The following is a 27206-nucleotide window of genomic DNA, read 5'->3' on the forward strand; positions in this document are numbered from 1 at the left end:
ATATTTAATAAAGACTTAAAATGTGTAAAAATGATATACATTATAAACAAAACAGTAAAATCTAAACATTTGATATACTAAAACTAAAAAAGTCTGTTCTGAAATTCTAATTATCTAAGAGTTCTAGCTTTAAGTATCGGTTTCAAAGGGACACTTTCATTGAGCCCTCTTCCCCTATGCGCTGCCAATCTTAAAATCCATCTAATTTCCGCCTGTTCGGTTTCATTCACAATATCCCCTAGCCTAATATTAATGGGTTGTACATGTAATACTTGAAAATAAAAACAATGTTCCTCACCTAATAAGAGAGTGTGTCTAGCTATAGCGCTATAGTCTTGTTTCCTTGCAAGGCAGTACATATGGTCTCATCCTTTCTTTAAGGGACCGATTCGTTTTACCTACATAAAATTGGTAACAAAGGGAACAGTGAGCAACATATACAATGTTCTTAGTGTTGCATGTACTATTGTTTCTGAGTTCCCAAAGGCAACCCGTATCAGGGTGCCTAAAGAAACGTGATTCATCAATAAAGTTACAGTACACACAACTGCCACATTTCTTAGTTCCTAGATAAATACTAGCATTATCTAATGCTGCCATCCTATGAAAACTACGATGGCATAAGTGTTGTTTTAAACTTTTCATATTTTTATAGGTAAAAGTAGGAAAACTTCCTACTAAATTTTTGATTTTCTCATCTGTCAAAAGGATGTTCCAGTTATCGGCTATGGCATTTCTTATTGTTTCAATATTGTTGCAATATGGAAGTATCACAGATTCCTTCCTTTTTAAAACATCTGCACCTCTATTATATTTAGTATTGGTTCCCTCACCACCCGAGGAATAATAGGGCTTGGCTCTAGTAGTCCTGAGGTTATATACCTTTCTGAAGGTGTTATTTATTTCTCGTTCCTCATAACCTCTGGATAGAAATGTCACTCTAAGCCTACTCAGTTCAGTATCAAATGATGTTTCATCGCAACAAAGCCTTGATATCCTCATGGTTTGTCCTTTTACAATATTACCAAACACCATGGGATTATGCATACTGTTCCTATGTAGGTATGCAGCTCTATAACACTCTTTTCTATAGACCCTAGTTTTCAAAATATTGTTTTCTCGGTAAACTGTCATATCTAAGTAATTAATGATTTCACCTGAATATAACAAAGTAAATTTAAGGAAATTGTTGGTAGTATTTAAATAATCAAAATAAACCTGAAGCACTTCAGGGACACCCATCCAAACAAGAAAGAGGTCGTCAACAAAGCGTCTATAGAAGAGTACCCTTACATCCTTCAGTACAATGTGCCTTTCCCATGCTACCATTACTAAATTCGCATAGGTATTAGCGCAGCTAGTACCCATAGCCACTCCCTTTTTTTGTTTATTACACTTGTTGTTAAATAGAAAAACATTATTATCTAATACAAATTCAAGTAGCATGCACAAAAAAATCTATCTTAGCTACTTCCGATGGGTATTCTTCTAATAGGAGTTCTCTCACCATACGTATCCCTTCTTCATTGGGTATACAGGTGAAGAGTGACTCTACATCCATTGTTACTAACAATAGACCTTCAAAATTCTGCATACCTAAAGTAAAACCATACAAATCTTCCAAAAAATGCGCAGTGTCCCTCAGGACATAAGAATATTTAGATAAAACATTTTTTAACTCATAGTCAAGATATACTGACATGGGTTCAGTCAACCACCCGGCGCCAGACACTATAGGTCTGAACGCTGGTAGTGTCGGATTTTTGTGAATCTTTGGCAAGCCATGCAGGCATGGTATGATAGGAAATTCAACATAAAGGAAATCAAAAAGCTCTTGAGTTAATAATCCCAAAGTCCTGCATTCATCTAGCATGTTATAAACAGCTCTATGAATATCTTGTACTAAATCCATTGAAACAATTTCATACGCTTCACTAAGTAACATGTCTAGCATGGTCTTATCATAATATTCTGCATTCATCACAACTATGGGACCCCCTTTGTCAGCTGGTCGTATCACTATCTTGTGATTATTTTTAAGGTTACGAAGAGCTAGTGTTTCATTTTTCGTTAAATTATTTACGAGGCTTGAATTTAAAGATTCAAATTGATTGTACAAAGCATTTTCAACCGCCTTAAGAAACACTTCTAAACAGGTGGCAAATGAGGTACAAATAAACTTTTACGTTTAAACAGACAAATATTAGCTGTTATATGATCATTATGTAGCAATTTTAATGGTAGACTACGTGTGAACATCCTAATAGCTATAATAGCATCACTGATATCTAAGTTACTGGTCGGAATTAAACCAATACCTTTATCCAATAAACATATTTCATCATTGGTTAAGGTATAACTAGAAATGTTCCATACTAAACTTCTTGGTTCCACATCTTCTTGAGTGTGTGTGACTGCTGAAGTCCCGGAGACTCTTTCCGTTTCTGGCCCCTTGGTCTGTCGTAATCTAACGACTTCTTCCTTCCTGTTCTTATAGGCAGGGGTACCACAGGAAAATTTTGCTGCTGGTTATATTCCAGACAAATTTTCTGTTGAACATCTACATTGGGATTAGATTCATGTACAACCCATTAATATTAGGGTAGGGGATATTGTGAATGAAACCGAACAGGCGGAAATTAGATGGATTTTAAGATTGGCAGCACATAGGGGAAGAGGGCTCAATGAAAGTGTCCCTTTGAAACTAATACTTAGAATTTCAGAACAGACTTTTTTAGTTTTAGTATATCAAATGTTTAGATTTTACTGTTTTGTTTATAATGTATATCATCTTTACACATTTTAAGTCTTTATTAAATATTTAGTGATTAGTTTATATTATATTTTGATGTATATTGCATATAGTGTTGTTCCTTTAAATATCAATTACTGCTTAATTGTTAGCTAATTAATTAGATAGGAACAGCTTTAGAGTTTATTATAAACTGACTCATTTTGGATGTTAGTTTTATGTCTGAAGAAGCGGATTTGGAAACCCGCGAAAGCGCTTACATTTTTATTCAAATAAATATTTGGATTTCTATTTGGATTCTAGTGATTTTGTGTACTTTCCTACTATCGTTTGGGTTTTGTATATATATATATATATATATATATATATATATATATATATATATAGATACATATAAAAATACATGCATGCATACATACATATAATATTACAATACATGCATATAAAATACTTAAACTATATATATATATATATATATATATATATATACACACACACATACACACACATCTTAATTATATTATATATATATATATATATATATATATATATATATATATATATATATATATATATATATAAATGGATTTACATCTTAATTTTGAAATACCACAATCCCAAGGTTCAGAATATCAAATTCAGAACCTCAAAATCTTGAAATCTTGAAATTAAGAACCCCCCAAAAAAGCAGTCAACACATCACAAAACATGTTTTTGCAGGGGGGGGTAAGCCCTCCTGCACCCCCCACCACTTAAATATACCAACTCTGAGATTGCACTACAGTGAGGAAAAGGGTGGATTTTGACGTTTTAAAACTCTGATCATATGATCTTCAATCATATGAATTTTGATGTTTTAAACTTCGAAATTTGTAGGGGACCCATATATGTATATACACTTTGAAATACCATAATTTCAGAATCCCGAAGAACATACCAAGATGAAAATCACAAAACTCAAAATGATGAACTGTGTACATTTTCCCATGGAAAGAAACACTTGCCCAACACAACATTAAAACATACCACACTATCTAAAACTCACCTGGGTAGGGGTTACACCCCCCTATCTATATAGAACAACTCCTGGATTGCACTAGAGTGGAAAAAGGACATAGTTCCCCACATTGGGCAAGTGTTTACTTGCCTAGGAAAACTTACGCAGTTCAGCATTTTAAATTTTGTGATTCTCGTCTCGGCGTTTTGGTCATCTTGATTTTGAGCTTTCCATATTATGAAGTGGATCCTTAGATAAATATATATTTATCGACAATTACATATATGCATACATACTTTCATATAAATCATATATAATAATATCTGATAAAGGGCGAGTAGACACATATCATTGAATATAGAGCCCTCTTTGGCATGTATCTAACCAGACACTTACAACAATTGGAATGCCTATAAAGGTTATTCACCAGGAGAATTCAGGGAATGAATACCCTGTCCTACACTGATCGCCTAAAGGCTCGGTCTCTATATTCACTCTCCTGCAGACGGAGAGGATCTTTGCCTGGCTTACAGGGCTTCTTCAGACATATTCCTGGTGGGTCTGTTGCACATGGTAAAACAAACAGCATCACAAACACAACACGGGGATCTGAACTCCACTTGTGACATAGAAAGAAAATGCTGGACAGATAGATATGTGTCTCAAAGGATCCCTGTACTACAGAATATGTTCCTCAGCCATGTAAAACAGAGTTCATCCCTAACCCTATTTAAACAAAATCTTGACAGCTGGATGGGAAACCATAAACCTAGTTCCAGTATGACCCCCCTGACCCATATGGACAGAGGTCATCAATAAGAAAAGCACTATCCTAACACTCCCCTTATAAATCCTTAGCTACCTTCCTAACATGCATCCCCATATGGTACTCAGGACCCAAATAGTTAAATGGTTTGGAGTAGCTAGGTTTGTAAAGGCCATAGTAGTCATTGGCCTTATAACAGCCTATGAACCTATGAATAACAGAGAGTTTCATACATCTACTTAATTGCACTTAATGTTTTGTAGTTCTGGTATTGGCAATATCAAGTCTCATACTTCCAAAGGCACCATCTATGTTTAGTGCATTTTTTTTTATTTTATATTAAATATGTTTTTCCCAGGAGACCAAGACCTCAGAGAAGAGAGAACTCTTTAATATGCAGCAATTTCAGACTTGTATATATTCCCACCTAATTGTGTTTAAATTTTGACAGTTAACTGCCTTCAAACATAAAACAGGAACCCAGCCACAGATGACAAGCAAATAGCACTTAAATCCACACTAAAAGGTGACAGAAAAAGGAAAAATCCAGTTCTTCTGCAGATCCACATAGATAGTCAGCTCCTGATATATAATTGATGACTTGTTACAACATTCAAAATGGTTTCTACAAGATCTAAGGCAGCATTTGGATTTTGAACATTTCTGTCAGTTGTCCCTTAACCTGAAAACTAAATATAGTAATACTATGGTGCACTGACAAAGCACGGTCTCTGTCATCAGCAACTGGTGAATAACACAGCAATGTATAATGTACCTTCAGAAAAGTGAAGAAATGTAGGAGACTTTATTTAATTCAGTTCACTGCTAGTAATCATGAGAGGGCACAGCGTGCACATAGTTAGAAGTGTTTGCTCTTGTATGGAGAGCTTTAGCAGATAATTAGTCAACCTTCAGCAAAACGGAAAGGTGACAGTTTCATATTTAGACCACTTCAAACTTGCCACTCAATGGACAGCTTTGTTTAGCTATATCTGCCATAAATCTTTTAAATGCCTAATAGATATATGACATTCCATTCCAAAAGCTATGTCATGCTTTTACTGAGAGGCCCTAAGAGTTTTCATCCATCAGTGACCAAAACAAGTAAAGCAGTCATCACAATCACATGGGGTATGTCAAGGATTTACTGGTTACAGTCATAGGTGGTAGAGTCAGATCAGAAAGGATGCCAAAAAGGGATGTGTCAAGATGATGAGCATTTAATAGCATTGTTTTTTTAGCTCTGCTTCATTTTAACATTTCTGACAGGATTTTTACTAAAAGAAACTGAAATAGAACATTCCAAAACTTGATGGATTTATAACTTAACATCTGCTGAAAGATTTACTAAAACAAAACAAGTTTGAAACTATTTTAAATATTTTTTGTGTCAAGAAAACTAGAAAGAACTTGGGGTATAAAAATACCTATGTAAACACTTGCAGGCAAAGATTCTAAATCTTCTAGACTTCGTTGCATATTTGGGAGATAAACATATATCCTCCCATTGTCTCTTTGTGAATTATCCAATCTCTCTTCCCAATCCTTTCTAAGCTCCTCTGATTGGTTCTTATAATTATGCAATATTTTAAATGCTTTAGTAATTATTCCTTTTTTAACAGCAGCTTCTGATCTAGATTCTATTATAAACTCTACCAGTGCTGGAAATGGGATCTTTAGAAAAGGGAGGGAGCAAACTACATAGGAAAAATAGGAATTGTAGGAACGCTATATATGCAGAGCAGGAGTGGGGTTTTAAGAGGCAGGATTTGAACAAGCCATATAATATAGCAATAACCCACGCCTGGGTGTGGGTAATGTGGGATTTACCCACGGTTGGCATGGTTTGGTCCCGAGGGCGAAGCCCGAGGGACCAAACAAAGACAACCGTGGATAAATCCCGCATTACCCACACCCAGAAGTGGGTTATTGCTATTATACTATGACATTATTTAAGAAAATAAATAATTACTTTTCTTAATAATGGCATTGTATAATGCATCTTTGCTGCCCTTCCGCAGCTGTCTGGTATCCGCGGCAGTTCTGATGTACTGCGCATGCCTACGCAGTACATCAGAGCTGTGGCCAAAAGCAATGGAGAAAGCAAGATCTCCATTGCTTTTTACCATTTCGCTATGTTAAATGGGTTTAACATAGCGAGACAGCTTTAAAATAAGCAACGGGAGATCTCCATTGCTTATTTTAAAGCTGTCTCGCTATGTTAAACCCATTTAACATAGCGAGACAGGTTTAAAAAAAAAGCAACGGAGAAAGCAAGATCTACATTGCTTTTTACACACTGTGTCGCTATGTTAAAGGAGTTTAACATAGCGAGACAGTTTTAAAAAAAGCAACAGAGATCTCCGTTGCTTTTTTTAAACCTGTGTCGCTATGTTAAACTCTTTTAACATAGCGAGACAGTGTTTTAAAAGAGACTTCTACTAATGGAAAAAGTCCGGGCGACCGGACCTTTTTCCATTAGTATAAGTCGATTTACAATGTGCACGCTGGCCAATCAGCGTGCACGTTTTGGAATATTAATGGGGGGGTCATGGTATAATGTTTAACAAACAATGGCTGGATAGATTATAAGTGATGTCTGTTTGCAACTACAGTTGTTTCAAGGGTGTCTGTGATGTATACTGCTTGCAATTAAAGTGGTGTCATGTTTGCTTTTCATTTATATAAATATAAGATTGTCTATATCATATGTGAACATTTAATAAACATGTTTGCTGGAAAAAAAGAAAGAAAACCAGAAAGAACTATTTCTCAGAATGAGCCACTCTAAGCCCAATGTACAGCAAAGTACTATGAAAAAGGCATACAGGCTATCCTAAGTAACATCAGAGAGTTATCTGTAAAGATACATAAATTAGAAAGCAAAAATTGACAGTTTTGAAGAAGAATGTAAAGAACAAGTTGAAGTGCTGAGTGAATCTCTTAAACAACAATCATCACAAATCTCGAGTACAGAAGAGGCAGTATCTGATTTTGATGGAAGATTACCTGAAAATGAGAATAACACTGAATTTCTTCTGAAACAAAACAATGTATTCTGTGAAAAAAATAGAAGACTTAGAGAACACAGCTAGAAGGAATAACATCAGGATTTACAGGATTCCTGAAAAAGAAGGAGACAGTATGATTCAATTCCTTAATACCTGGCTGCCAAAAACTTTGAACCTGCCTGAAGCCTGTTCCTTTGGCATCAAAAGGGCACATTGATCCCTTTCTAAATCATCTTAACATAAACAAATAAAAACAAAATAAAAACACTTTTACCAACGTCACTGATCATGAGATTTTTCTCAAGTCAGAGAGGATTTAGTCTTAAAAGCTACATGGATTAATCGTCCAGTTAAAATTAAAGTAAATACTGTAACATTTGACAATGACTATTCAACATTAGTGATGTCCAAACCATATGTACTGCTTGTTGAATGCTTAAAGGACAACAATATTAAAGTACAGATCTTGTTTCCAGCAAAAATAAGGATTCACCTTCCAAAAGGAAAGAAGATTTTTAACACCTTAGAAGATGCAATAGACTTTATACAGAAAAATAAAAGCCTCAAAAAACAGAAGAAATGGACTGGAATCTATCAACTTCTTTGAAGAGAAATGCAACAAGAGATGGTTGGTTAATAAAAGATAAAAACGGCAAAAAACGGAAGGACAAATGAAAATCAATGTAATTCATGGTTATGAAGTCTTATTAATTTAAATGAGTGCTTGAATACTTATGAAAAGGTGCTGCATATTACAGTTTTACACGCTAAATGTATTTCTTTCCCTACTTTAAATGGCTACTAGTTCCCTTTCTAAAATGTTAGAATGCATAGCAGGCTTCATGGAAGCATGTGTGTGAATGTACATGCTTAGGATAAAACAATACCTGCCTTAGTATCCAAAAGTGCAGACATCAACCCCTGAGGGTGCAGTAAGGCATCAAGTCTCCATGGCTGCTTGGAAGAAGTATGTACCATGTACAACTAGCTCTTGCTTTGTTGATGGCAAAAGAATGGGACATTTTGGCAGGCATGGAGCCATAAAAAGACTAAGAAAATAAAAATAAAAAATAAATAATTTGTTCCCCCTAAACTCTGTCTCTCATATCTTACCAGTTTCTATTTGTTGATTCATTCCCCTCCCACCCACGAAGAGCAGGAGCTATGGTTAAAATGCTGACATTCTCTAGGCTGCCATCCTGCCTTTACGAGATGTGGAAACCGACATGCAGTTATCATAAATGCAAGTTGGGGCCAGGCTTATAGGATATATGGGGAAGAGGAAATCCTAAATGTGGCAGAGTGAGTGGCACCATGGACATCACTGCCCATGACAATGTGACTGTTGGACCCAGCAGCTACTGAGGGAGTTGAGCATTAATTGCATATGATGTACCTTGCAAGCCTTTGGTCCAGTGCACTTCATCCTTGCATATTATAAGTATCTGATACCATGTCATTGGCTAATACACATGTAGCTGCCATGCATGGAGACAAAGGGACACCATCACCGACTGACAGTTGCATGCTTGATGGCTGTAACTGAAGCCACCATATAATGCCACTCATATTTCCCTACATAGGCAATCACTTGTAAGTCTTAACCAGCTCTTTCTAGTTATGGGTGCTCTTTTCTATTTATTTAAAGAAACGGAAGACAACAACTCCCTACTGGAGGTATTTACTTTCCATTGGACTATTGTCTAAAAAAGCAGCTTAACAGTAATCATAAATGAAACCCTATAACAACTTAAATTCCTCTAATCTACCTTGAATATTTTCTAGGCAAAACAAATGCATGGGTACGTAACAGCACAGTACCACAGGAAATAAAGATAATAGCCATTAGATACCATTACCTTAAAACACATTTAATTCAGAAGAGAATGCAATTTATAGTACTGCTATCATCTAGAAAATAGGCTCAAAAATCAACATTTTCTTCTAAAAGTCAAATATTCTTGCACTATTTGTTTGAGTAGGCAATTTAACATGATAGTAAAAAGCTGCTTGCCCACTTGCCTATGGAAACATCTAGAACAAAATGTAGCTCCCCAGATGTTCTTATCAAGATTCTTACTGAAAAAGATTTATTTTATAAGCTTCAAAAACTGTAAGCAATAATTGTTGTTCTGTGCTATAATGCCATCCCAAAATAAAAGAGATGTACATATAAACACACTGTTAACAGATCAAAGTTGCACGCATATTCTGTTTCAGACAGGGAAAGACAAACAGAAAAATAAACAAAGAAAAATGAAGACTTCTAAACAAGTAGACATGATTATAGAAGCATGGACAGTAGCAGCTAAGGAAGGCCAGCAAAATATTGGGCATGCACATTAACATCCACAATACACTACAAAAAAGTTTAGAAAGAGGCATTTTTGGGAAACAATTGTATACTGCACAAGGTATTGTGTCGCCATAGCCTGTAGGAAGCATCTTTTCTTTCAACTTTAATTATTACACACTTAGTAAAGTCACAGAAGAAAACCACAGAGTTCCCTAAACTACTATGCTGCTAGCCCTGATTATAACTTCATTGCACAGACCAAAAGTTAAACTTTTAGAAACAACATGAAATGTATTGTTTTGGTTGAGGGCTACTACATCTAAATTGTGCCTTTCCTGAAAAAAAATGCAAAAGAAAACACAAGTCAGTTACACTCATTTTCTGACTGCCATGCCTTTTTAAATAAGCATTTTGCAAGTTTATATTGTGTTATTATCAAATTACAGTAATACCAAATGGTAGTATCAAATATTTAAAAAATGACAGGCTAAATGTAAACTTGAATACAATTATAATTATTATTGTTGCACTTAAATGCTTGTTTCTCAGGTGAGAGGATATTTTAGTGCATTTTAAATGCAGTAATTAGCATGGTAATTTGTGCATTTGGTTTACTAGGTTTTCTAATTAAGTGTTAATTGGATGGTAATTGCTTAAGTGATTCTGTACTTATGTGGTTAGTAGTGTGCAATAATGTCTTTTTCTTCCTACTACTGCACTGCATTCACATAGAAGTAACTTGTTATCTTTAAATGGGAAACATTTCTAATTAAGGCCAAGAATGGAAAAATAGATTCCCACGGCAGATACAAACCGTACAGACCACCAACGAAGGTCATTTCTTTAGCTTATGAATGTGAAAAGATCTCTGCTATGTCATAGCACGTTTCCTTTTTTAAATAAGCCAAAATAAAAATAGACTTATGTCTGCATTTTACTTAAATTCTTCAGTTTATATTCCCACTCACTGCTGAAAGGCCACCCTCTACCCTTACCATAACAAATTATATACTTATACTTCTCGAGATTTTTACCTTGTATTTTAAAATTTTACCTTCTGTTTATCCACTCTGTCCCATTTCATAAAGACTATATATATATATATATATATATATATATATATATATATATATATATATATACATATATATATGTATAGGATCCGTGCAGATCCCAGACAGCACTGTCTGCCGAAGCAGACATCACTGAACATACTTAACAGAAAGTGCTGTTCACCGAAGCAGCACTTTCGGACAAGTATGCTCGTTGCGCTGGTCGCACTACAGTGTGGTTCAGGGAAAATTCCCTTTTCCCCACTGTAGTGTGACCTCTGAGTGATAATATAAAAGTAGGGGGGTGTGGGGCACAGCCCCCCCCACATGGGGGATGCAGGGGGGCTTGCCCCCCTGTATAAAAGAAGATTTATTGTTTTGTTTTGTTTTTCCAAACGCACTTTAATGAAAGCACTTTTTTGGTGAAAGCGCTTTCGTTGAAGTGAGTTCGGTTATTGTGGATTTGGACTATTGAACTTTCGTTCAATACTCCTATATATAAATATATATATATATATATATATATATTTATTTATATATATCACTGTTGTTGTTGACCTGTTATTCTGTTGAAATAAAGGGGGTTATGTATCCTGCAGCTCGGGTCTGTGTGCGAGTCAGAGGGGTGTGCTGATGAAATCGTGGAGAATTAATTTATTTATTGACATTTGTTTACCGGGAAAGTCCACTGAGCCAAGCTAGCCCATTTTTCAGTGGAAGCCCGGGAAGAAAACTCCAATGTAAAAAATAATACACAAACATTACAAAAGAATTCATGATCAAGTCTGCAGGAGAGAGAGTTCAAGAGAGAGTGATGGATTCGAAGACACTATGCAGATCTGGACTGAGTTTTCTTTAGGAGGGTCTTACCTCCCTGCTGTTTTGCTAAATTTTTGCAAGAGGGTAGATCTCTTGAACTCAGTAACTATCGTCCTACAGCTATACTATCCTCCCTATCAACACTTCTCAAGAGAGTTGTTCACATGCAATTGATGAAGTACCTCCTTGAAAACAAATTGCTATCCACACAGCAACATGGTTTCAGACCCTCCCACAGCACCACCACCCATGCTTACATCATTTACTACCACCGTCAATAACCACAGAAATAACGGACTGCTCGTATCTGCTACATTCTTAGATTTATCCAAAGCTTTTGACATGGTCAACCATGAAAAACTGCTTCACTCACTATCCACACTAAACCATAGCATCTTTGCTATTTCTTGGTTTAAGAGCTATCTAAGATGGTAGGCAGCAAGCTGTAAAATGGCAAAAACAACTCTCTCCCTTATTGCCTGTCTTCCTAGGGTTTCCCCAAGGCACCATCCTGGGTCCACTGCTCTTCACCCTATTTACTAATAAACTCCCATCCAACATTCCCAAAGCCTCAATAGTCCAATATGCAGATGATACCACCATAATATGTGCAGCCAACAACCTAGACCTCCTCCTCTCCCAAACACAAGAATGCTTTTCCCTAGCCGAAACTTGGATCACCAACCAAAACCTCATTCTTAACCCAGCTAAAACAAAACAGCTCCTCTTCAGCCCCCACAGATCTTTACCCCCCCATATAGCTTTACAATCTCCTCGCAAAACAAAACCACCATCACCTCTACCAATCATGCCAAACTGCTAGGCTTGGAAATTGACAATCACTTTAGATTTGACATACACATTTCACAGACCATAAAAAAGGTTAATAAAAAACTGGGGCTACTCTATTGCAGCAAACAATTTCTCTCCAACCACTCCAAAATTACTAGAGCCAGGACACACCTGCTATCCACCTTACTTTATGCCTCCCCTGTGCTTACCAATCTCTTGAAAAACTGACCTAAACAAACTCGACAGCCATTATAATAAGATAGCTAGATTTGCCACAGTATCACCCCTTAGAACACACCACTGCGAATGCCTCAAAAAACTCAATTGGTTAGAACACCTGCTAATACTTCAATTCAATCAACTATCACTCGCACACAAATTATTACATCATTCAGACATCAGACAACACCCCAGCTCTACAACAACTACTTCAACCCATATACCACTACCCGATCCTTAAGATCAAGCACCCAACACCTCCTTAAGGTAACCAAATTTAACAACGAGGCAGGTAAATCCATCTGCAGCCACTGCATCTCTAAAATCTGGAGCTTCCTTCCTGCCCATATAACAAGTAACAACTCATCAACCCAATTCAAGAAACTAATCAAAATTCACTTCCTCAATAACAGACTATGCTCCTGCACTACCCCTGGCTAGTAAGTCATTATTTTTCCTGTTATCAACTAGATTCATAGTTTAGCTACAAACATTTATTGTCCATAAGTTCAGATATAGTCTCATCTTAGACAGGAAGACAAATTGTACATCCACTTTCTCTGTAAGTGTAAGACATGTGTCTCATGTATGTTGCCAAATATGCCTTTTTGTAATACTTATTGTCTTATCTGTTAACTATAAAATTGTTGTGGAGCTTTTCTCCCTGGGCCTTCACTGGAAATGGATTTATATCCAGTTGAACTCTCCAAGTTAACAAATGTAAAATAAATAAATACAATAAAGGTCATCTGGGAATTAAGATGTATCTTCGGAGGCTGGACCAAGACAATTTCTGTTGATGTCCCTGAGTATAATGGTTTGCTTGTTTTATGGCATGCTAGCTATAATGTTTTATATTAAGGCTTGGAATTTGTCTAAGGAGTATGGTGGAAGGTATGCCATGGCTAGATATATGTGGTTAATGGACAAAGACGGTAGTTTCACTTGCTACCAGTTATGTTCATGGGTTGAAGTAGTATTGGCCAAGTCACCTTAGAGAAGTTAAGGGTAGATTTATTTTGAAGCATTACTCTCCGATTGCCCTATTACCTGGGTGGGCCTAAAGTATGTATTTGTACACCAGTAAGAAGTAGTGAACGTTTTTTAGCCAAGATTCAGTTATTTCAACTATGTTTATTATATGACTGGTGAGAAAGGCACTGATTTGGTCTATCTTGTTTCTAATACTTATGGCAATAAGTAGAATGTCAGTAAGAGAGTTGTTGTTGTGGTAGGTGAGAGAGTAATAATTATATTGGGCATCATACACCATCAGTAAGATTAATAAGAAGGTAAACATCCTGAAGCAAACTAGTGGAAACATTATTGGAATTAAAACATTGAATCTGGCCGAGTTACATCTCTTGTGGTTACTGTGGAGGGAAGTAAATAGTTAGTAGAAAGTTGGAGTGAGGTATAGATTTCATTGATGTTGGCAGTTTTTTTATTGCTGGATTGGACATAAGTGAGTTGATTCGGAAGTATGTATTTTTGTAGTCGAACGAGAAGTACTGTGCATTTGTTGATCAAGGTTGAAATGAAAAGGGTTTGGATGATAGTTATTGGGTTTGGATAATAGTTATTGGTAATTTGCTGTTTTTTAAATGAGAGATACTAGGCAGATATTAATGGGCATGTCAGGGAGTATTTAAAATGAAGTGATCGAGGGAGGGGGAACAGCATGCGTAACACCTGACAAACTAGCATAAATTAATCCATTCCAACATGCACAAACAGATAAGTGTCTCAGAAAAACAAGTCTACTATTAAGTAATTCCCTCATCTGGTGAGAACTGACCACTGTTTCACTATAGTGTGTGTGTTTTTTTCATCCAGCCTACAGATTTCCACATAGTAAGTGATGCTATCGATTGCACTTTTTTGTAAGTGTTCTTGCACAAAGTATATAATTGTCGAAGTATGTAACTGTCTTGTACAAAGGTATACAACTGTCAACTTACTCTGTCTGTATGTATGTATCTATGGAGCTTTTCTCCCCAGGCCTTGGCTGAAAATGGACGAAAATCCAGTCGGACTCTCCCGGTTAACAAATGAAAATAAAATAAAATAGTCAGCAGCTAGGGGAGGGGTTCTGTTCACTACAGAAATCAACTAGTACAAAGAAGTTGTTTAAAATACTGCAGGACTTTACCATTGCAAGATGCTTGAGTTTCTATCTCTCATCTTTGCATCTTTGTAAATATGTACAGCTGAGATGGAGAATACAGTACAAGCACTCAGCGATAACTAGCTACTGCAACTACGTCATCATAGACCATTGTGTGTGTGTGTGTGTGTGTGTGTGTGTGTGTGTGTGTGTGTGTGTGTGTGTGTGTGTATATATAAATATATATATATATATATATATATATATATATATATATATATATATATATATATATATATATATTTATATGGGTTCCCTTCAGTACATCAAACGTTTACAAGTTCGAACCACATATGGCTGAGACCATATATTCGAACTTGCAAAGGTTTGATCGGACTGAATGGAGATCTCTGTACAGTGTGGAAAGGGGAGATTTCCCATTTCAGCAATGTAGTGCGATCTCGGAGTTGGTATATTTAAGTAAAGGGTGTGTGGAGGGGGTTCCCATTCAGAAGCCTGAAACATCATAAGCCTGAAAATCAAAATCCTGAAACCAAAAGCCTGAAAATTCAGAATCCTGAAAACTCAAAATCCTGAAAGCCCAAAATCCTGAAAGCCCAAAATCCTGAAACTCAAAATCCTGAAAACACAAATAATGCTAATATGTCACTATAAAGACACTAATATCTACCAACTGACCCTGACCCTAACCCTAACCCTAAGGTCCGTCACTATTGCACACTCAACTGACCCGCCTAACCCTAACTCACTTAAACCGCCTAACCCCAATATTTGTCACTATTGCATACATGCCTAACCTGCGCCCTAACCCTAACTCACTTAAACCACCCCTAACCCTAACATAAAACCAACCGCACACTTACCTGACCCCAACGCATGACCTAACACCACAGGGCTAACAATAGCAAAGCCACAATGACATCAGTATGTCTATTTTGTGTTTTCAGGATTTTGAGTTTCAGGATTTTGGTCTTTCAGGATTTTGGGCTTTCAGGATTTTGAGTTTTCAGGATTCTGAATTTTCAGGCTTTTGGTTTCAGGATTTTGATTTTCAGGCTTATGATGTTTCAGGCTTCTGAATGGGAACCGTGGAGGGTGCAGGGGGGCATAGCCCCCCTGCTACAGATGTTTAGTTTTATATTTTGTTTTATTTTTTTTTACTTTAGTGTTCGAACTTTTACGAGTTCGAACATATGGTCTTGGCCATATGTGGTTCGAACTTGTAAAAGTTTGATCTACTGAAATAGATCCATATATATAGATATATATATATATATATATATATATATATATATATATATATATATATACACACACACACACACACACACACACACACACACATACATACACTCACACATATATAGTGCATAACAGAGAGAGAGGAAAAGCAAGGGAAACCTGTATCAGTCATTGTAATCTAGTCACCAAATCTCCTGCCTACAAACCTATCAAACATGCTGGACATTGTGTGCACCAGTACAAGGTGGATAAGACCTGGAAGTCCTTACCTGTATCCATCAGGGCAATACCCTACTTCTCATCTTTCAAACCCACTCTGAAAGAAAACTTTCTAGCTAAAATCTTGCTCAAAACCAGGATAAACTATATCCCTAAATGTGAACAGGTATCTTTTCATTCCTTATACGTCCTTACTCTCCTCTTTTTCACTTACCTCCTCACTTTTATCAAATTCTCTTCCCTGACTTTCTCTCTAAATACACCATGACCCTTTTCTCCCCACACTTCATATTGCAGTTTTTGTTTGTATTAGACTAACTTGCATTTGATTTCTCTACCAGCTTTTAAAATGTTTCTATATATTAAATGTCATATAACTTTTATCGATTCTTAGCCAATGTTTTATATCATATTTAATTAGTCATAATTGTTTAAACTGCAGATGTTTTTATTTCTGAAGATTGCAAAATTATTGTTCTTAAAATATTTTGTAATAATTTGGAGCTTTTCTCCCCAGGTCTCTGCTAAAAATGAGCTTTTATCCAGTCAGACATTCCCAGTAATCAAATATCAATTAGTCAATCAATCAATCAATAAACAAATAAATAATGGTGTATATGCAAAATTAACCTCGGTGTATATATATCTGTATGGAAATAGATCTACTCAGATGCATGAGCAGTTATCCATTAATATGACTGCTTGTTCAAAAGTAACATTTGATGCACACTTTTGCTGAAAGAGCTTCATGAAATCTCTTGCTTTTCCTAATGTTCTGACCCTGATTCTAGGATTTTTGTTGTGCATCTTGTTTAATTTATGACTATCTCAAACAAATGCTCTGGACTTTTTCTCCTTTTGCTACTGCTACTTTTTTAGTTCTAGCTGCATATTTCTTTTTCAGACCAAGATGTCCCTAGGACTGCTCAGTATATATAACTCAGTAGGTTTTTCTTGGCGTCTCTCAGAAACATACGTCTCTTGGAACTCAAAATATCTAGAACTGTTTATTGACTGCTTCTTACAAGAGTATAGTCATCAGGAAAACAGAGTTCCTGTCTATCCTGTAACAGTATACTTATCTTTACAGGAGACTCTCCTATAGTCTTGAAATGAGTGTACTCATCAGTGTTTTTCAAGTCTAATTTCTGAAGTACTGGTACAGACAAATACCTAAGTCTACATCAGCAAGCTGGAATTTACAAGCTGAAATTGTTTGCTAAATATGCAGTTAGTGAAACTGTCAGTATGTGATTTATAAAACTGGAGTTATTAAGAAACATTTGCCGACAGTTGTGAAAAGTATGAGAAATTTTTCTCGTTTACATTAATAATGTAAAAATGGTATCTGTTGCTGTCATGTAGTGGATGATGTAGGCAATCATTATGTTAGTAAAAATTACATTAAAGATGGCGAGTAATGCAAATACATTCTGAAATGTAAATGTCTGGTAAAGCAGCTATAAATAGCATTATTTTACAACTGCATTAATAACAATATTTTCAAAACTACTTTAATGTCATAAAAGCTGTGTCACAGACAGGTAATCAGATGGTACCATCTTATACAAAACATTAAATCACATGATCCTGCCATTAACCCTTGCCATCTAACTCGTATGGTTTTGTAGCTTCTTGTTTCGAAATATTGCAAATATATTATTTGAGCAATTAGCACTGATTCTTCACTATCACAAAGTAGCAGTGTGCTACCTTCTCGTGTCATACATGAACGGAAAAGCACTTGAGCAGGTAAACAATTCTGTCTTTGATATCATGGCTCTATCGTGTATGCTTATAGAGCTACAAAAGCTTTGTTTCATTTTGAAACTTGTACTTTTTGACAAATAAAGAACACTTTTTCTTCTATAAATCTGCAACAACAGATTATAGACAGTTGACTTGAAAGAGCTTCCAAAATTAACCTTTTTTGTAACACATTATTAGATATTGCAAATCTTGTGAAGTCTTTTTTCTGTAGAGAATTTTGAAGAAAAGCACTCTGAAGTATGTGGTTTCCCAGCTTAGAAGAGCTCAGGGAGCAAGAGCATTAATTACTGTCCTGCTATGCAGGTTTTAATGAGTGAAACAATGTCTGTAATGCAGATCTGAATGTACCATGGTTACACACAAGGAAACTTTTGTGAACACATACTTACTTAAATACATAATTTATTTATTTATTGATGACTGCTTGTGACATGTACTGTACATGTAACATTTGAAAAGGTGCATTTTTTTTTTTTACTTTGCCAATGGGTGGGAAAATATGACAACATATACATGTATACATTTCTGCTGTCACCCCTTTTGCAGCCCCTTTCTTCTTATATTACTTTCTTTTTTTGTGAATTGAACCACTACATAGGAAGAGAGTAAAGTCTATCTTCACCCCTTGGCTTACTAATTAGAGTAGAAGTCATATGCAAAATTGAGACAAGGCATGGAAAGAGACCACAAAATATACAATGCTTCAAAGAACTTTGTAACTTTACCAAAAAAAGCAAGTCGGCCTTGATAAGAAATAAAACTCTTCTGATTTACAAAATGACCATAGATATAAACCCTCCTCCAAATTCTGGCCATCCATTGAACAAATTATACACCCCGAAACTAACAATGTCCTTAACCCCCTATCCCAATACCATCCCTTAGAAACAGCTACAAAGTTTAACTCGTACTTTATTGACAGCATAGCTGCAGTCATGAAGGAATCCTTTACTGACTCCTTTGTCTCATGTATACTTCCATCCACTAATACCCTCACATTAAAGCCAGTTGCCACCACTTTCATGAATAAATTGTATTTATTTTACATGTTTCTACCGTGGAGGCCCAACTGGACAGAGCTGTCCGTTTTCAGCAGAGACCCAGGAAGAAAAGCTCCAGAACAATTGCTAACATACTATACACAAGATACTTACATCAGCATTGTAGTTTAGACATACAGTTATAAAATATAGCAAATAATATATGATTGCATAAGATATTTACATAAGCATAGTGGTTTAGATATACAATTAAAAGTCTAGCAGGTACCAAAACTTTTGTGGGTTGGTATTGTACTTAGTTTGAATTTCACTATGGTATTTTTGTATGTCTAGTCTGACTTGTTTTTTTACAGTGTTTCTCAGTTGTAAGAATGTTTGCCTATTAGGAGTAGTTTTGTTTTTGTGCCGGTGTCCCATGCTTTGTCCCTTTGTTTCATAGGTTGCCTAGTCCTCTCGGTAAGCCATGGGGCATAGATGGTTTTAGTGCGGATCTGTCTTGGTGGGGCAAGTTGGTTGAGAATGCCTAAGAAGATTGTGTTGAAATACTCAACTGTACCATCTAAAGGAAGTGTTAAAATGGGGGGGACAGTTAGAGTGTTTAAGGGCTGTATTAAGGTCATCAGCCCTAATGTTTTTAGTGTATCTGGTGTGTTTAAGACAGGCTAGTTGTTGTGACCTCATTTAGTGATGTTGTATAGAGCCACAATTCCTTACTACATCCACCAGAGTCACTCTTGCAGTGTCATACGGACTCTCCTCTCTATTATATGGTTCCCCAATCTTGACTACCCCCATGTCACTCCACTCTAAACTGCAACAGTGTTACAACAAGGTAACTAGATTTTCAATTCATACAAGTTACAGAATGCACTGTTGTTCTGTACTAATTAAACTGCCTAGAAAATATCCGACCAACTAAATTATATCCAACTTCTCTTAACACACACAATTATATTTCATGCCACTTCCTAACCAGTTATAAGTGCAATTCTCCACCTCTAGCTTTCAAATCACCTTCATTTATCTGACAAAAATCTACTTGACATCTATAAGCCTTACAAAAACTGCAGTCAAAGTATGTACTGACACTGTATAGCAACAGACTGGAAAACACCAGTCAGAGCAATATGTCTGTCCACAACCCCTTTTCCCTATTTTGTAAGGGGGTTCAGGATGTCACTTCAATGGCAATCATCTAGAGCCAAGAGTCACACCGTCGTATGGCTAGCCGTGCTGCAGAATCAGAGCAATGCATAAAGTTCATTTATTTAAACTATAACTAAAAGAATTCCTCTCTGACTCTTGGCTCTTTCACCTGATTTTCTCCTGGCTAAAAATGTTGCTCCTTCTTCTCTAGTACTATATACATCCTAGGTTCCCTTTTCTTTAAAGTTTATTTCTCCTACTCTTATTTCTCTTACTGTTATAATCTTGATTTTACGCATTTCTATTCCCTCCCATATATACTCCACTTATTACCTCTAACAAATGCTTTTCTCACTCCCCCTCTCTTCCTTTCCTCCTCCTCAACCACTGTTTGAATGTTCCTCTCTCACATTTGCTTTATGAGAAAACAATAAACTCTCACACTTATAAGATGCCAACATCTTTCAGTGCTACATGATACTGTATTTACCTCATCTGAATGATGTATATGTATATTAATATTTGTATTAATCTATGTATATACAGCTATAGCATAATATGATGCCAGTTATAGGTATTTCTTCTCATTTTGTTAAGTATTTCTCTCTTAGCCTGACCCATCCCATGGTCAATAATTGCATATTACCCCTACTAAGAATAACTGGGATCATACAATAAATAAATTGGGGGCACCATTGCATGGAATAAAGCATCTATGAGCTGTCTCTGTCCATTAGTAGTACAGGGGAACAGTCCTGAGTTACATTTTCTGTTTCCTATCCATAGATCTAAGTTGCACTTGAATTTGTACAGGGATGAACTTTGTTTTATGTGCATGGGGAGATGTTCTTCATCTCACATTGCTGCAGTCCTGACACTTGGGTAGTCCGCTGTCCCAGTCGGCCCGAATACCAAAGTATAAGGCTGACGTCGGTCAAGGCGCATCAGTCTGACGTCAGGACGTCAGGGTACAAATGCGCATGACCGACGTCATTTCCTCAGTCTTTTTTGCCGCATGGTCCGATGCAGAAGCAGTTTTGCAAGTGCAGGTTGGCGTTCTGAGATTTTCCGAAGTCGGAGTTTCAGACCGAATCCAAGTTGGCTAAGTACCCCGTTGGGGAATATTTTGGTTTTTTCTTGCCTCAGTATTTTACCGGATGTCAGAAAAAGTGAATAACTGTATTTCTTGTGGGAAACAGATACCTCATAGGGATTACCATACCTTGTGTATACCTTGCTTAGGGCCTGAGCACGACGTGGTTGGCTGTCGCTCTTGTGCTAGATTTAACAAACGCACTATAAAGAGAAGATTAGATTGTGCCAGGTTAGTTTTTGGGAAGCGGTGTAATTATAAAATGCCGTCGGATGCTCCGACGCCCGCTTCATCAAAAAAGCGCAAGGACAAAACAGCAAAGCCTAGGTTGGAAGAACCGTCCGTACCGGACGTCGGTTCTTTAGAGGGCTCGGTGGAGCCAGCGGTTCAGCCAGAAATTTCTTTGGAATCCCAGGGAGAGACTTTATTACTGCAGGATGTGACCTCTCAGGAGGTAGGCCAGGCGGAAGGGGCTTCTCAGGTAGCTGTTCTTCCCTCCCTTCCTAAGGTGGTTAGGCCCTCCCCTGCTGTTTCCAAGGCTTCTCCCAGGGGCAGGCCAGGTTTTGTTTCAGGTGTTACCCCTAGTTCTTCAGGGTCTGTACCTAAGAAGCATATGCTTAAGATGGCAGAAGATTTGATTACAATGATTAGAGGTTCTATGCCCCCTCCTGATAAGAGGCCTAGGGTGGAACCTGAGCTTGGGAGTTTTGAGCAGTGTTCGGATGCTTCTGAGTCTTCGGCTGAAGACTTGCAGGAGTATTCCCCTTACTCTGATTCTGATGTAGATGATTCTACTCCTTCTGCTTCTCCCCCTGAGGATTTTTCATTTTCAGAGACTCTTCATTCCATGAGGGAGCATTTTAAATGGGAAGGTCAGGATTTCTCTGATTCCAGGAAAAGGCTGAGGGAATTTTTGTTTCTACCCCAGCATAGGCCTTTAGCTATACCTCCTGTTCTAGATGTGGTGGAGGATGTTTTTGCAGAGGCTTCTCTGAACCCTGATTCTTTGCCTCCTGCTCCAGTTAAACCGGATAGATATTATAGGGTGCCTGAAGCTCATAAGTATCTTTTTAAGAGTCCTAGGGCAGACCCAGAAACTGTTTCACAGGGGCCTAAAGGTGTTAGGGCTTCTGTTGTTAAAAATCCTGTTCCTCCAGATAAAGCGGCAAGGGCTTTGGATAGATGGGGAAAGAAAGTGTATACTTCTTCCACTTTGGCCATGAGAGCTTTGAATTGCCAGTTTCATATGTTGAAATACCAAAATTATCTCCTTTCACAATTAAAGTCTAAGGTAGATGCTTTGGCGGAAGGTATTGAGTGTAAAGAGTTGCAGGATTTAGTTCATGTTTCTGAACAGGTGGGTAAGCATTCTTTGCAATGTGGTTTTGATGCTGTGCAGGCCTCTTCGAGGGTGGCTGCCACTGGTTCGGTTCTTCGCAGGCACGCCTGGCTGAGGGATCAGAATTTAGCTGAGCATGTGAAGACAAGGATTTTAGATGCTCCTTTACAATCTGATGTGTTGTTTGGTTCGCCTGTGGAAGCAGTTCTAAAGAAAATGGAAGACAAGGCTAAGTCTATGCAGACTGTTAAAGATTTTTGCAGGTTCAGCCTCAAGTTTAGTAGAAATTGGCCTACCAAGGGGTGGACATATCCTGCTTATGATTCCCAGTCTAGGGGTAGGTCTAGACGTGGTAGGGGCAGAGCTCAAGGTTCTTTTAGGCCTGGAACAGAGAGTTCACCTGCTCAGTCTTCTGGTGAGGGCAGGGGTCAGTCCTTTCATAAACAGACCCAATGACCTGCCTTTTCAGCTGCCAGAATCTTCTCGTCTGGCAGCACCTTTGGGAGGAAGGTTGGCACTTTTCAAAGAAAACTGGAGTTTAATTACCCAAGACAGATGGGTATTGGATATCATTCACCACGGTTACAGGTTTTATTTCCATACCTTGCCTCCTTTCAAAGGCATGCCAGACATTCCTCCTCAACAAAGGAAAGAGGCTCACAAGCAAATTTCTCTGTTACTCCAAATAGGGGCCATTCAGCCGGTTCCTGTGCCAGAAAGGGGCCTAGGATTTTATTCTCGCCTGTTCCTAGTACCAAAAAAGGGGAACACGTGGAGACCAATTTTGGATCTATCTATCCTCAACACTTATCTGGACATTCCCAAGTTCAAAATGTTAACGTTACAACAGCTTTTACCTCTGCTGGGCAAAGATCACTGGATGGTAACTTTGGATCTCAAGGAAGCTTACCTTCATGTTCCTATCAGACTAATTTGCAGGAAGTATCTGCGTTTTCGAGCTGGGAATTCTCATTATCAGTTCTCTGCATTGCCCTTTGGCTTATCTACTGTGCCCAGAGTATTCACAAAGGTTCTGGCTCCAGTGATAGCTTTCTTCAGGCTAAAAGGAATACAAATCTATCCTTATTTGGACGATTGCCTGATTCTGGCTCAAGGAAGGGACGTTCTTCTTCAGCATTTGGAATATGTGATAGCAGTGCTAAGATACCTAGGGTATTCTGTGAACGAAATAAAGTCCAGTCTAGTACCCTCTCAAGACATGTGCTTTCTGGGTGTGAGACTGAATACTGCAACCCAGATGGCCTTTTTAACCCCGGACAAACAAAAGAATCTTTCTCTTTACTTCCATCAACTATCTCATCAGTCCGGGCTGACTGCAAGGACAGTCCTTCAAGCCTTAGGGTTCATGGCATCTTGTATTCTGGTGCTTCCCAATGCCAAACTGCATATGAGGAAGCTGCAATGGTATCTCAAAAATGTATGGACACAGCACTGCCAGGATTTGGACACTGTCATTCAAATAATTCCTTGCATTCAGAAGGAATTTTTGTGGTGGGCTCAGGAATGTCACCTAAACAAGGGACTCTCTGTGACCCGGCCAGAGGCGAGTCAGATTCTAACGACAGATGCCTCAGACACAGCTTGGGGAGCTCATCTGAATGGAAAGTGGATACAAGACAAGTAGCCTGCCAGACTGCAGCATCTACATATCAACATGAAGGAGATGTTAGCAGTCTAGTTTGCATTACTGGCTTTCAAGGATTTACTTCTTCCAGGGCAGGTGTTGATTCTAACAGACAACACAACTGTCATGTGGTACATCAACAAACAAGGGGGAACACATTCTTATCCTCTATGCAGGCAAGCAATGATTTTGTGGGAGACTGCGTTAAGCTTGCAACTGAATCTTCAAGCAAGGTTTCTGCCAGGAGCACAGAACTCCTTAGCAGATGTGTTAAGCAGGCAAATCATGGATCCCCACGAGTGGAAACTGGATCTTCATGTATTTCAGACATTGACAGTGTCATGGGGAACTCCAGACATAGATCTGTTCGCTTCTCCACTAAACCACCAGCTGCCAAAGTTTTGCACGAAAAGGTTTCATCACACAGCCTGGAAAGTGGATGCTCTTTCTTTCAGTTGGAAAAATCTTCATGTATATGCCTTTCCACCTCTGCCTCTCCTCCCAAAGGTACTTCTAAAGGTCAGACAAGACAAGCCAAGAAAGATTTTAATAGCTCCAGATTGGCCTCGGCAGCACTGGTACCCATTGCTGAGGAGTCTGGTAAGGAAGCCTCCATGGCCCTTACCTTTGATTCCACACCTATTGTCTCAGAAGGACGGGCATCTACTCAATGTCAAGCTTCACTCTCTTCATCTAACAGCCTGGCATATTCTGTTTTGAACCATAGCAGGTCTCAGCTTCCTCAACAAGTTTTGAATGTGATTATGGAAGCCAGAAGACCTAGTACAAGGAAAGTGTACGCAGGAAAATGGAAGAGATTTTCATTTTGGAGTGCAGCAAAGGATTTGGATGTTTCTGAGCCAAATTTGAGTGTGGCTCTTCAATATCTTACTGAGTTATTGGACAAAGGTTTGTCTTTCTCTTCCATTAAGATTCATGCTGCAGCAATTTCAGCTCACTATGATTGTGACCCACCATTGTTTTCTCATCCTTTGTTCAAGCAATTTCTTAGAGGGGCAAAGAATATAAGACCCCCACGTAGAGCTCCTACTCCTGCTTGGGACCTCAATTTTGTGTTGGAGAAACTCACTCTACAACCTTTTGAGCCTGCAGCTACTGCTGAATTGAAATATTTGTCATGGAAGACTGCTTTTTTGTTAGCCATTACCTCTGCAAGAAGGGTGTCTGAATTGCAGGCCCTTATGGCGGTTGAGCCTTTCCTGATTTTTCATAAGGATAGGATATCTTTACGTACTAATCCTTCCTTTATGCCTAAAGTGGTTTCTAGTGTGGCTTTAAACCAAACTATTCATTTGCCTACCTTTTATGCAAATCCCCAAAATAAGGAGGAAAGGATTTTGCACACTTTAGATGTACACAGGCAATTACGTTATTATTTAAGCAGGACTAAGGATTTTAGGCAGTCTCAGCAGTTGTTTGTTTCATTTGCTTTGAGTTCTCAGGGTAAGCCTGTGTCAAAACAAACTATTTCTAAGTGGATTGGGTTTTGCATTACTTTCTGTTACTCCCATCATGGCAAGGAGATTCCAGCTGGGATTAGGCCTCATTCCACTAGGGCTACTGCCACTTCAACAGCATTTCTAAGGGGGGTGGCAACTAAGGATATTTTGGAGGCAGCTACTTGGAGTTCAGTGCATACTTTCTCTAAGCATTACCACCTTCCTCTCTACTCTAAATCTAGGGCTGGTTTTGCCACTGCTCTTTTACAGGGCATGTTGTCAGCTCCTGCTTCTTTGTGATTGGCCATCCTCCCTTACCTCTGCTTTGGGATTCTACCCAAGTGTCAGGACTGAAGCAATGTGAGATGAAGAACATAGTACAGTTTTGTACCTACCATAAATGTAGATGTTCGAAGATCCACATTGCTGCAGTCCAATTTACCCTCCCTCCTTCCCCTCTGTGTTTAGGGGTGGTTGTGTGGGTGGGATTGTACCTTTATGACTTTGTATATATTGTACATATATTTGGTACAGGGGTGTTTGGTGTGTTGTTGTTTTTTGGTTTGGCCTTATCTTTTTAGGGTCTTCTGACATCTGGGGCAAGAAAAGACTGAGGAAATGACGTCGGTCATGTGCATTTGTACCCTGACGTCCTGACGTCAGACTGATGCGCCTTGACCGACGTCAGCCTTATACTTTGGTATTCGGGCCGACTGGGACAGCGGACTACCCAAGTGTCAGGACTGCAGCAATGTGGATCTTCGAACATCTACATTTATGGTAGGTACAAAACTGTACTTTTGTTTCATAGCAGTGATATCCTCTGCAAGATATACCTGTTCCTTCAAACCATTCCTTTGATATTACAAAAGAGATCTACATCCCTAGGCCGAGTATTTCTGATGTCACTTCACTTGCTGATATGCAGTAAATCCATAAGTAATGGGTCAGAGGATGCCTTGTACACCAGCCACAGGTCACCTCTTAGCAGTCTGTAGGATATTCAGCATAGTGACAGGGCTTTGACTCAGCCCATGTAGGACATCTTGTTTAGGCCTTGTATCCTTTTAGTAAGGTATCTCTGTGGGCATTGCAGTTGTTGCACATGTTTGGACAAAAACATGCCAAAGGGGCTTTATACTCAACGACTGGCCTAATGAGGACTGAGTTAAGGAGGGCAATGACATCTCGAGATCTGCACACAATCCCTTTGCTTATAAGCTATGCAATATAGATCTTTTTTACACCTATAGACATGTCGGTAAAAAGTTAGGTCACTGACCACAACTTCCCAAATCCTAACTGAATGGTTCAATTATTTGAGATATATTGTCAATCAGACAGTTCCCTGGGGTAGATGACTTCCCAAAGGATACAATAATGTCTTTTTTAGCTTTTAGTTTCAGTCCATGATTTTGGCACCAGTTTTGAGACAAACCTTCCTGCAGGATTGCTAAAT

Source organism: Protopterus annectens, chromosome 14.part0, assembly GCF_019279795.1.
Source record: "Protopterus annectens isolate FY-2018-M chromosome 14.part0, PAN1.0, whole genome shotgun sequence".
NCBI lineage: Eukaryota > Metazoa > Chordata > Ceratodontiformes > Protopteridae > Protopterus > Protopterus annectens.